Source organism: Nycticebus coucang, chromosome 22 (genome assembly GCF_027406575.1).
Source record: "Nycticebus coucang isolate mNycCou1 chromosome 22, mNycCou1.pri, whole genome shotgun sequence".
NCBI classification, from domain to species: domain Eukaryota; kingdom Metazoa; phylum Chordata; class Mammalia; order Primates; family Lorisidae; genus Nycticebus; species Nycticebus coucang.
In genome coordinates this window covers 11,830,251-11,841,058 of record NC_069801.1, presented here as the reverse complement: position 1 = coordinate 11,841,058, position 10,808 = coordinate 11,830,251, and the positions used below count along the sequence as shown (strand labels likewise).

At 52.0% G+C, this 10,808-nt stretch overlaps 1 pseudogene; it reads left to right on the top strand.

The window, feature by feature from the left end:
• On the top strand, nt 1-143 carry LOC128575728 (uncharacterized; annotated as a pseudogene).
• Nucleotides 144-10,808: the final 10,665 nt, after the last annotated feature.

Genomic DNA, 10,808 nt, shown 5'->3' with positions numbered 1-10,808 from the left:
TCATTGTTTTTTTTGGGTTCCTACTGTCCAGTGAGCGTGTAGTGAGGGCAGTACTGCTGATACCTACACAACACACTTGCATCAAATAGAGCTTTACTTTGGTGCATCAAATAGAGCTTTACTTTGGTGTAATTTTAGAAAAAAGGGGGGTGTGGGGTAAACTGGAGGCACATGGCTACCGCAGGCCTTCCAAGTCAGAATGTTAGACGCAGCCTGCTCAACTCAGGCAAGTCTTTGGTCTCTTCCACCAAAAAAAAAAAAAAAAAAGAAAAGAAAAAAGACTCAGTTTCCCCATCTACAAAATGGGTGTGAAATAACTACCTCACTAGATTGTTGTCCATGTTCAGGAGGGGTTGGGCACATAGCCAAGCTCACTAAGCACGAGGGATGATGATTCTGGTGTTGCCGCTGGGGCAGTGGTCGCTGGGCCCTTCTCTTCCCTTCCAAGCCTGTGTTGGGAAGAGTCTAAAGGTATGCAGGGCAGCCGTGCTTATTTTCTGGGAGAACCTGAGGTTTTCTCACCAACAACCCAGTCCTGTGAACCCCTCAGATAGCAGATCTGCAAGTCAGGACGAAGGCCTGGGACAGACCCTCTGGGATGCACTTGTCTATCTCCAGCCTGAGCTTGGGCATTTCTAGTGTTTACAACCTGAGGAAGAGTGATGCTGACCCTTAAAGCAGTGCCCAGTCTGATGCGAGAGGCATAGCACCCTGTCTGAACAGCACCCATTCAGAGGAGGGAGGTGGTATGGCAAGTTACCCTCTCAGCCTCTTCAGAATGTCAGAGCTGGTAGGCCTCTCAGAGATGTCTCTTGAGTCACCAGGAGCTTGGCCTGGAGGAAATTCGCCAGAGCATAGGGGGATGTGGGGTAAACTGGAGGCACATGGCTACCGCAGGCCTTCCAAGTCAGAATGTTAGACTCAGCCTGCTCAACTCAGGCAAGTCTTGGTCTAGGTCCACACTTGGTTACGTCAGTTGGCAAGCTCCTGGTGCAACCCTCCCTTTTTACAGACAGGGAAACTGAGACCAGAGCAAGGAGGCAATTTCTGGCTCTGCAGACCCTCTGCAGCCTTCGTTTTCTTTCTTTTCTTCTTTCTTTCGTTCTTTTTTTTTTTTTTTTTTTTGAGACAGAGACTCACTATGCTGCCCTCAGGAGAGTGCTGTGGCATCACAGCTCACAGCAACCTCAAACTCTTGGGCTTAAGAGATTCTCTTGCCTCAGCCTCTCAAGTACCTGGGACTACAGGTGCCTGCCCCAATGCCTGGCTATTTTTTTTTTTTTTTTGCAGTTGTCATTGTTACTTAGCTGGCCCAGGCCAGGCTCAAACCCTCTACCTTTGGTGTATGTGGCTGGCACCATAACCACTGTGCTACAGGCGCCGAGCCTTTAAAAAAAATTTTTTTGAGACAGTCTCACTCTCAGCTAGAGTGCTGGGACTTCAAAGTTTACAACAACTTCAAACTCTTGGGCTCAAGTGATCCTCTTGCTTCAGCCTCCCGAGTAGCTGGGACTACCGGCGCCTGACACTACATCCAGCTAGTTTTTCTATTTTTGGTAGATATGGGGTCTCGCTCTTGCTCAGGCTGGTTTCAAAATCCTGAACTCAAGCAATCCACCCTCCCCGGCCTCCCAGAGTGTTGGGATTACAGGCGTGAGCCACTGCGCACACTCCTCTTTGCGTTTGTATTAATAAATCGGGACAAGAGTAGCAATTTGGTAAGAGGACAAAAGGTGATGAATGTGAAGGAAGCAGCCCAGTGCCTGGCACAGAGGCAAAGCTCCGCCAGCCAATGCTATCTACGAAGATGATGAGGAAGATGATTAATCGTCGTTAGGACCAGGCGGCCGGCGGCTGAGGGCTTTCTACAGGAGATGAGTTCCTAGGGCAGGCGTCCCGGGTTTGGCAGGGGCGGGGTCTGGGGATGGCACCGCCCATGAGGGAGGGACATGCAAATATATGCAAAGTACTCAGTGACTCTCGAATCCGCAGTCACCTCCCCAGGGCCGCCTCTGTTTCCATGGCGATAAGGCTGCCGCCACCCTTCCACCCCCAACCCCGGGGCCCCGAACCATTTTACCAGCCGCAAAGGCGGTTTCTCGCCGCGGGGAAGGGGCTTGGGCCCTGCCATAAACCGCACGCGGTGACCCTCAAAGGCGCCACCTGTGGAGCCGGAAGCCGGGGCGGACCTGGGTGCGAGACTTGGGGGTGAAGGGGCTGCTGCTGGGGGAGGGACCGCTCCGCGCCCGCCGCCCGTCCCCTCTTCTTTTTGCCTCCTGCTCCTCCTCAAAGAGCTTCCCCGGGACCTTGAGTTCTCCGCAACCCACTCCTTAGAGTAGGCGGGGCGCTCCGATCCCTGCTCCCCACCCAGTCTCCCGGCCAGGCGCCCTCCCGCGTGTCTTTGCGTACCGTCGCTCTATTGTCTTGGGCGGCCTTTGGCGCTCTCCTGCCTCCTCCCACGTCTCTCTCTTCTACGTGGCTCGGGGCCCTTCAGGGCACTTTTCTTTCTTTCTTTTTTTTTTTTTTTTTTTGTTTTTAGAGACAGTCTCACTTTATCGCCCTCGGTAGAGTGCGTGGCGTCACAGCTCACAGCACCCTCCAGCTCCTGGGCTCAGCCCATTTTCTTGCCTCAGCCTCCAGAGCAGCCGGGACTACAGGTGCCCGCCACAATGCCGGCTATTTTTTTGTTGCAGATTGGCTGGGGCCTGGTTCGAACCCGCCACCTTCCGTATATGGGGCCGGCGCCCTCCTCACTGAGCCACAGGCGCAGCCCCAGGGCACTTTTCTCTGCTGAGCTTTTTCCGTCTCAGTCTCTGTCTCTCTCTGCCTGTCTCTTGTCTCTGAGCAGCTGGAAGAGAAGAGGGAGCGTTCTGGGGAGTGAGGGCTCTTTGGGGGAGGGGGCTGGATGTTCCTAAGCAAGGACTTACAGGGCTAGGGGTGCCTGGGCCCCCAACAGTTCTGGGCATTAGTCAGGCGCCTCTAAAGGAATCAGGAGATAAGAGGGAAAGCTGGATATTTCTCAAATTATCTATTTATTTTCCAGTGAGCCATTGATGCATATGGCAAGACGTGCAGACAGCATTTAGGAAGATACAGTGAAGTGCCACCCCTCTTCCTGCCCCCAGGAAAGTTCCCAGTCCTCCCTCCACATACATACATGCTGTCACACACTCACTCACAACAAGAGGTCCCCAAGGCAGGACTGTGTCCAGGTCTCTGGTCCTCTGTTGCTCACCACAGTGCATGCTGGTGATCACAGCTATCTACAGACAAACACACACACACCTTTTCCCAGTGCTGGCTGAGGAACACTCCAGGGAGCCCAGCTAGGAATCGCGAATGGTGGCAAGAAATGGACAAGTGGCCTGTGGCATGATGGATGGGCTGGCAGACAGATGGATGGATGGGCTGGTGGACAGACAGAACGGCCAGGAGGTGGCTACCTGGCTGGGCAAGGCTGTCTGGGAAGTGATGGATGGGACACAGAGGGGGCTGAGAGAAGCTAAGTCAAGGGGAGAAGGAAGGGAGGATGGATGGATAGATGGATGGATGGACAGATCAACTGACAGATGAAGGAGACCACTGAGGGGGTGGGAGGATGGATGGATGGGGATTGATGGATGGATGGATGAGTGATGAGAGACCCTGCTGAGAAAAGGGACAGGGTCTTGGTGCTGTGGTGTGGCAGAGCTGATGGACAGGGCTAGGCGAGGATAGATTGCTCACTGCTGGGCTGCTACAGGCAGACGACAGACAGATGGACTGGTGCATGGATGGATGGGTGGATAGACGGAAGGGGCGCTGGGAAGGACTGAGCAGGGCCCTGCTGGGACTGGTTAATGGAGATGGATGGACACAGAGAGAAATAGGACCGGAAGGGAGAGCTGAAGAGAGAGCCCCCATCCTGCCCTGAGGTGGCCCCTAAAGAGCTCCTCCTCCCCCCAGACCTGGCCATAAGGAAAGCAGATGTTTCAGGATTTTTTTTTTTTTTTTTTTTTTTGCAGTATTTGGCCAGGGCTGGGTCTGAACCCGCCACCTCCGGCCACAGGCACCGCCCCAAGATTTTTTTCTTTTTTTGGCCAGGGCTGGGTTTGAACCCACCAACTCCCGCATATGAGGCCGGTGCCCTACTCCTTTGAGCCACAGGTGCCGCCCATGTTTCAGGATTATTGCTTGTGGGCACACATGTGAGTGTGCATGAACAGGTGTGTGTATGTGTGGATTTATACAGAGATGTGTGAGTCCTCTGGTATTATTGTATCACCACCACTAGGCCTTGTGATGGGTGTGGGGCTAGGAGCCTGTAGTGTGGGGTCTTCTCTCAGGGGCTAGATGGGGTCATGGTGGTTTTATCTAGGGAGCATAGTTTCAAAGGCTAAGGCCAAGGGCAGATTTGCTGGTGAAAGGGGCCTGTGTGTTAGTGCCGCAGGGAAAGGAAGGGGCTAGGGTCAGATTAGGAAGCTCTCAGAGGCAGAAAACAAACAGCAGCTTTCCCTGCTACCCCTTCCTCCTTTCTTCCTTCTAAGCCTCCACCCAGGCCTGCAGCCAAACTGTCAGGATGCAGGAAGGGGCTGGCACCTGGCAGGTACTACACCAGCCTGAGGCCCCCAAAAATGGTGTCAATGATAAAAATAATCCCAGCTGACAGTTAGAGAGAAGTGGTGTGTGCCAAACACCATTGCCTGGTTGTTCCTACTTTCAAAGGTTCCACTCACCTTTGAAAGGTGAGTATTTTATTATTATTATCCCCATTTGACTGGGCCCAGAGTAGGGAAAGCACCTTGTCCAAGTCTCCCTGGTGGCCCTGGGAAGCCAGAAATGTGCCTTCAGCTCCTGGCCAGCCATGGCATCTGCCCAGAGGACCCTGGTTGCCAGACTAGACACTCAGGGCACCGTGGAGAGGGGAAGCAGAGGAAAGATGGCGGGGATCTCTGTAAGCCATACAGTTAGCATCAGGGCCATACAGCCTGATGGACTTGGATTCAGATCCTAGCTTTGCCACATCGTGCAACTTTGAGCAGATCACGTCACCTATGTAAGTTTTGTTATCTATGAAATGGGGAATATGCTGCTGACAGGGGCTGTTGTGAGAAAGAAATGATCATGTAGGGAAAGTATCTGGCAGGTTGGAAAGCCCAGGGCCACAAAGAAGGATTCTGGGACTCGGGTAAGGACTTTCCTGGGCACCAGTCACCCCACCTGCTGGAGCAGTGGGAAGCCCCCATTAGTTGTCTCCTGGGTTTGTCCTGAGCATGACACCAGTCTCTGTGCTTGGCATATGGTAACCTGTGCCATCATCATACACCTCAAGGAGGATGAGCTACTGTTATTCCCCAACACACTGATGAGGAAAGTGAGGGAAAGAGAGTAGCCAGTCTGATTGCACACTCATGAGTGTGAATTCTCCTCAATAGTCTGCTGGGAAGCCACCATATTTGCTCATTCATTTAACACCAGATTGTTTGGGGAGGTACACCATGAACAAAGCAGACAGCAACCCTGGCCCTCCTGGTGTTTACATGATAACAGGGGACAGGGACAGGGTGGGGGGTAGGGGACAGACAATAGACAAATAAGCAATGAAGAAGGGAGACAGGGAGTCCAAGGGTGGAATGGGGGTGAGGGATTGCTATTTATTTTATTTTATTGAGACACAGTCTCAAGCTGTTGCCCTGGGTCGAGTGCTATGGCATCATAGCTCACAGCAACCTCCAACTTTTTTGGGCTCAAGTGATCCTCTTGTCTCAGTTTTTTTTCTATTTTTAGTAGAGTGGGGGTCTTGCTTTTCCTCAAGCTGGTCTTGAACTCGTGAGCTCAAGCAATCTACCCACCTTGGCCTCCCCAGTATTTTATTTTATTTTTGAGACATTTTCACTGGCACCCTGGGTAGAGTGCCATGACATCAATCATAGTTCACAGCAGCCTCAAACTCTTGTCTCAGCCTCCCAGTAGCTGACACTACAGGTGTTAGCTCACAGGCTAGTTTTTCTATTTTTTAGTAGAGACGAGGTCTAGCTTTTGCTCAGGCTAGTCTCGAAATCCTGAGCTCAGGCAATCTACCCGCCTTGGCCTCCCAGAGTGCTAGGATTACAGGGGTAAGCCACCATGCGGTCCCTGTTTGGATTTTTTAAAACACCTGGCTGAGTCTGGCACTCAGAGTAATGCAACTGACAAGAGGTCCGGGCTGGCCAGACGAGGTAGTGGGGTCTAAGCTGAGTTGGGAGAGAGGAAGACATGACCAGATGGGGAAGGGAAGTCGGAACAGAACAATGGCTGCCCGCAGGGGCCCGGAGGCTGGCGGGTCTAGGGCCAGGCCAGAGGGGCGCGGACGCCACCACAGAGGCCCGGCAGCCGGGTCCCAGCAGCCTGCCCAGGCCGAGGCCCCGCCCCCGCCCGGAGGCTCCGCCCCTATCCCGGCCCCGCGGGCAGGATTTGCGGAGAACCCACTTCAAAGGCTCCCAGGAAGCGCAAGGGAGCCCCAAAGGAAGCGGCACAGCCTCAAATCCGGCTCTGGGGGTGGGGGAAGCCCCGCAATTATATCAGGGCTTCCTCCTGCGCTGTTCCTTTGAAAACCTGGAGCCCACTTGTAAGTCCCCCATCTTCACCTCAAATCACCTCATTTCGGGAGTTGGGGCCTGTGGGGGGGAGGGCGGGAGGTGTCAGGACTTAGCAAAATCTTCTATTCCGGCAAGTTCACCCTAGAAACGTCACCTGAGAAGCTGAAAAGTCTCGCTTTGCACCTGCAGCCAGGAAATGTGTTCTTTTGGGAAAGATTGGCCCCAGTAACTGCACGTGTGTGCAATCCACAAACATTTACCGAGCACCTGCTGTATGCTTAGTGCCGCTAGGGATGACAAGATGGAATAAACTGAGGCTCTGTGCTGCAAGGAACACCCTGCCTAATGGGAGGGTGTCGTAATACATTGTGGAAGCCCAGGCTTATTCCAGGGGGAAACTATGTATTTGGCCTGGGGGAGCCCAGTGGGCTTTTCAGGAGTGACTTTTGATTGTAAAGGTAGCAAGAGCTAAGACTGAATCACATTCACTATGTGCCAGGACATTAGATGCATGATCTCATTAAATCCCAGCAGCAGCCCTGGAGGATAGAAACCACTATTATCCCAGTTTTACAGACCAAGTAGCTGAGGTCACACAGCTCCAAGGCCTCACAGTTGTTTACATGGCAGAATCCAGGTCTGCTGGACCCATTCATTCATTCACCAAATCTGTCTTGGGTGCACCCTATAGACCAGGCATTCTCCTACCCTTTGGGCCTCAGTTCTCTGTGCTACACCAAGGTAGATCTTGAAGGAGGAGTAGGAGTTGCCCAGATGGAAAGGACACTCCCAGAGAGTGTACAGCTTGGACAAAGCCATGCAGGCCTGAAAGCATGTGGTGTATTCATAAAAAAAGCAGGCAGACTGCGCTCTGGCAGACACACTTAACTTTTTAGTTCCACCTCTGCCATATACTAATAATGTAACTTTAGTTAAGTTGGTTCTTCTTTCTGAGCCTCACTTTCTTCATCTGCAAAAGTTGGGGCCATATTAGTTTTTCTTTTTTTTTTTTTTTTGGCCAGGGCTGGGTTTGAACCCACCACCTCCGGCATATGGGACTGGTGCCTTACTCCTTGAGCCACAGGCGCCACCCCATATTAGTTTTTCCGTCCAGGGCTAGTAGGTGGATCAAATGAGATCACATAGGACACATTCCAGAAACGTGGACTGAAATGAATGGAGGGAACTGATTTAGAATATCGCCATCAAATGTGAACATTTCTTGAGCAGCTCTTGTTCTGCCTGCTGCCAGAAATTCAGTAGGGTGCCAGATTCCTCTCCCACCCTGGGGAGCTTTATAGTCTAATTGAGAAGACAGTTCACAGGTTCAGAAAGATAAGAAAGAGTTCTGCTGGAAGAGGTATTATTTAGACCGGGTTGCAGAGAGTGGGCACATCATTCCAGCATGGGAAACAGCTTTCCGTGTTCTGTAGAATTCAGAGGCAGCAGTTAAGAGAGGTACACATGAGGATGTGCGCCAGGTCCAGACTTCCTGTCCAGACTCCAACTTTTACCAGCAAGTTCACTCCTCAAGTGCCCACTTCATGGGGCTGCCATGAGAACACCAAGGGGTCAGCCGAGGTGAAGTGCTTAGGTCTGGGCCTGGCACATAGTAAGCACTTTATAAGTGTTGGCTACAATTATTTTTTCTGATGCTTTTGACCAAAGGCAGTTAGTGTGGATGAAACTGTGACTTCAATATTCATCTTTGGCGTCTGCTCGCCCCCATCCTCAGCAAGTCCTAGCAAAGGTGGTCACTCAATCAGGCTGGTGGGCTGGAGGTGGGGATCAGCAAGTGAGGTGCACACACACACACACACACACAGACACTCAGTCTCCACGTGCCTGTGCTGGATGCTTTGCCTGCTGCAGTGGCACTCAGGCCCTCAGGGCTCTTTGGGGCCTTTATGGGGTAATTCCATCTCCATTAGGGCTGATTATGTCACTATAAATACCATGTTTCAGTGCCACTTTGTAAGACTCAGTGAAGAACTTTCCACCTTAGCATCTAGTCACCCAGAGCGGGAAGGACTCTGAATCAGGACAGGAAAAGAGGGAAGGGCGTGTCACCAGGTGGATGACTAAAGCTGCCCCCTACTTGCCACCTCATATGCCACTCCTTTCCACAGGTCTCTGCTTACATCACACGCTGCTTTGCACCCTTAGCCCCCATCTTGGGCACATATGACCAGGCCTATGGCTCACAACCATCAGGGCCTGCCTGGATCCCTGCCATGTACTGCGGTCTACCTTTTTGGGGCCACATATGGAAACCCACACTTGCTGCCCAAAGAACCAACCAGCACTACAAACAGAGAATTTCATGCGATACAGAATTGACCAACACTTTTATTCATCTTCTGCAAAGGTTTGCTAAATAACTATTGTGTATCAGGCACTGTTTTCTACAGATAAACATCCCTGCCCTCCTGGAGTGTATCTTCCTGTGACACATCTGATGTATGGATCCTGCAAATGGCAAGTAACACAAATGTACAAACAGGTCTTCCATGCAATTTACATGCAGCCTTACACACATCGCACAGTGTCCTTAGCCTAGAGGGTCCAATGTAACGTGTAAAATAACCCATACCATGTACTACACACATGCCACACTTACCTGTATATCACATGCCCGTGCACAGAGTCCAGTGTGCACCACATGCCCTGCCATCCACACATGCAACTTCCTCTTGCTCAATGGTGTGTATCCCAATAACAGCTGAGATTTAATGGTCCTTCCTGTCGTGCCGGCCTAAGTGGTTTATATGCATGACCTTATTTGATTTTGACAATAACTTTCTGAAGTAGGTTTTTACATCTGCCCAATGAGCAAACTGAGGCTCAGCCAGAAACTTACAGGTTGACTTGACAACCACTGTGAAGTATGGCACATTCATACACACACTCTTGCACAAATTCTCTCCCATCTATGCACACTCACTGACATCAACACTCTCATGTCTATACATGCATGCACAAACACAATCTCACACACTCACACATGGACTCCCTTTCATGGGCACTTGCATGCCACTCTCAGAAGACCAAGACTCCCCTCCCATCAGCCTGGTCAAAGGCTTTAATTAACCCCAACACCTGTAATTAACCCTTCCTCCCTCTCCCCCAGGGGAGATGTCTGGACCCGCTTCCCAAGTGCAGTTGCTAAGGCCAAGAGGCCAAGACTTCCACATCTGGCAGGGAGAATCCAGGTACCTGGGTAGCTGAGTGAGTAGGTTCAGGGCAGTTGTGGGGAGGATGGGATCAAAGGTAAGGATGTAGGCCTAGGAAGGCTGGGGCCTCCCAGGAAATCAGAACTGTCACAGCCGCTCCTCCCGGACTGGCCAAATGGTGGTTGGGCAATAGGCAGCCGTGGGTGGCTGGGCAAGCCAGAGAGCGAACATTTCCCGTTTGTTTTACTAACACCAGAGGCTTCCATCAGCTCATAAGATGAGCTCACGTCTGAGGAACCTTTGGGAAGGAGGTCCCTTGAAGGGGCAGGTGGGAGGCAGGTGTCCTCCAAAGTGTCAAGCCGTATCAAAGGATTTTGCCATGCCAGGGTCAGGGGACAGGGGTGATGCCTTGCACAACAGCTCCTTGCCCAACCTTCCCCAGTATGGTGCAGTGGTTACAGTAGAAACCACAAGGATTCAAACCATCCCTCTATTTCCTGTGTGCTGTGCAACCTTTGTGCGTTTTGTTTAAGCTCTTGGAGCCCCAGTTTTCTTTTCTGTAAAATGGGGGTGACACTTGCCTTTCAGATGAGAATTAAATGAGATAGCGCACGACTGACCCCTTCCTAGAGATGGCTGCTCTTAGATCACAGCTGGCTTAGAGGTTTCTGAACACATATGCCCTCCTTGACCATCAAGATTTGGCACAGAGACCTGTGGCAAGATTCCAGGAATGGGAGCCTCTGGGCCTTTTGGGCTCCTTTCCCAGGCCTGCTGCTAAGGAGGCAACTGCTTTTGGGACCCCCAGCCCATTTCCGCTCAGGCCTGTGAGCTAACATTGAGCTTACTTTGAGAGGGCAAAGGGTATGAGTGGGGATGGCTGAGCGCAAAACCATCCCTTACCTCTCGGCAGGATCCCTGGCACAGAGGTCCCCGGGAATAACCCATAGGAGCGCTGGTGTTTTGAGGCGCTCAAACTAGAGAGAGCCTTGCGGGCGCCTGTGAGTCCAGAGGGCCCAAGGTCCTACCCAAACCTCCCCGTATTTCCCCTCCCTCCCCTCCGGGTGCCAGCCGGGCC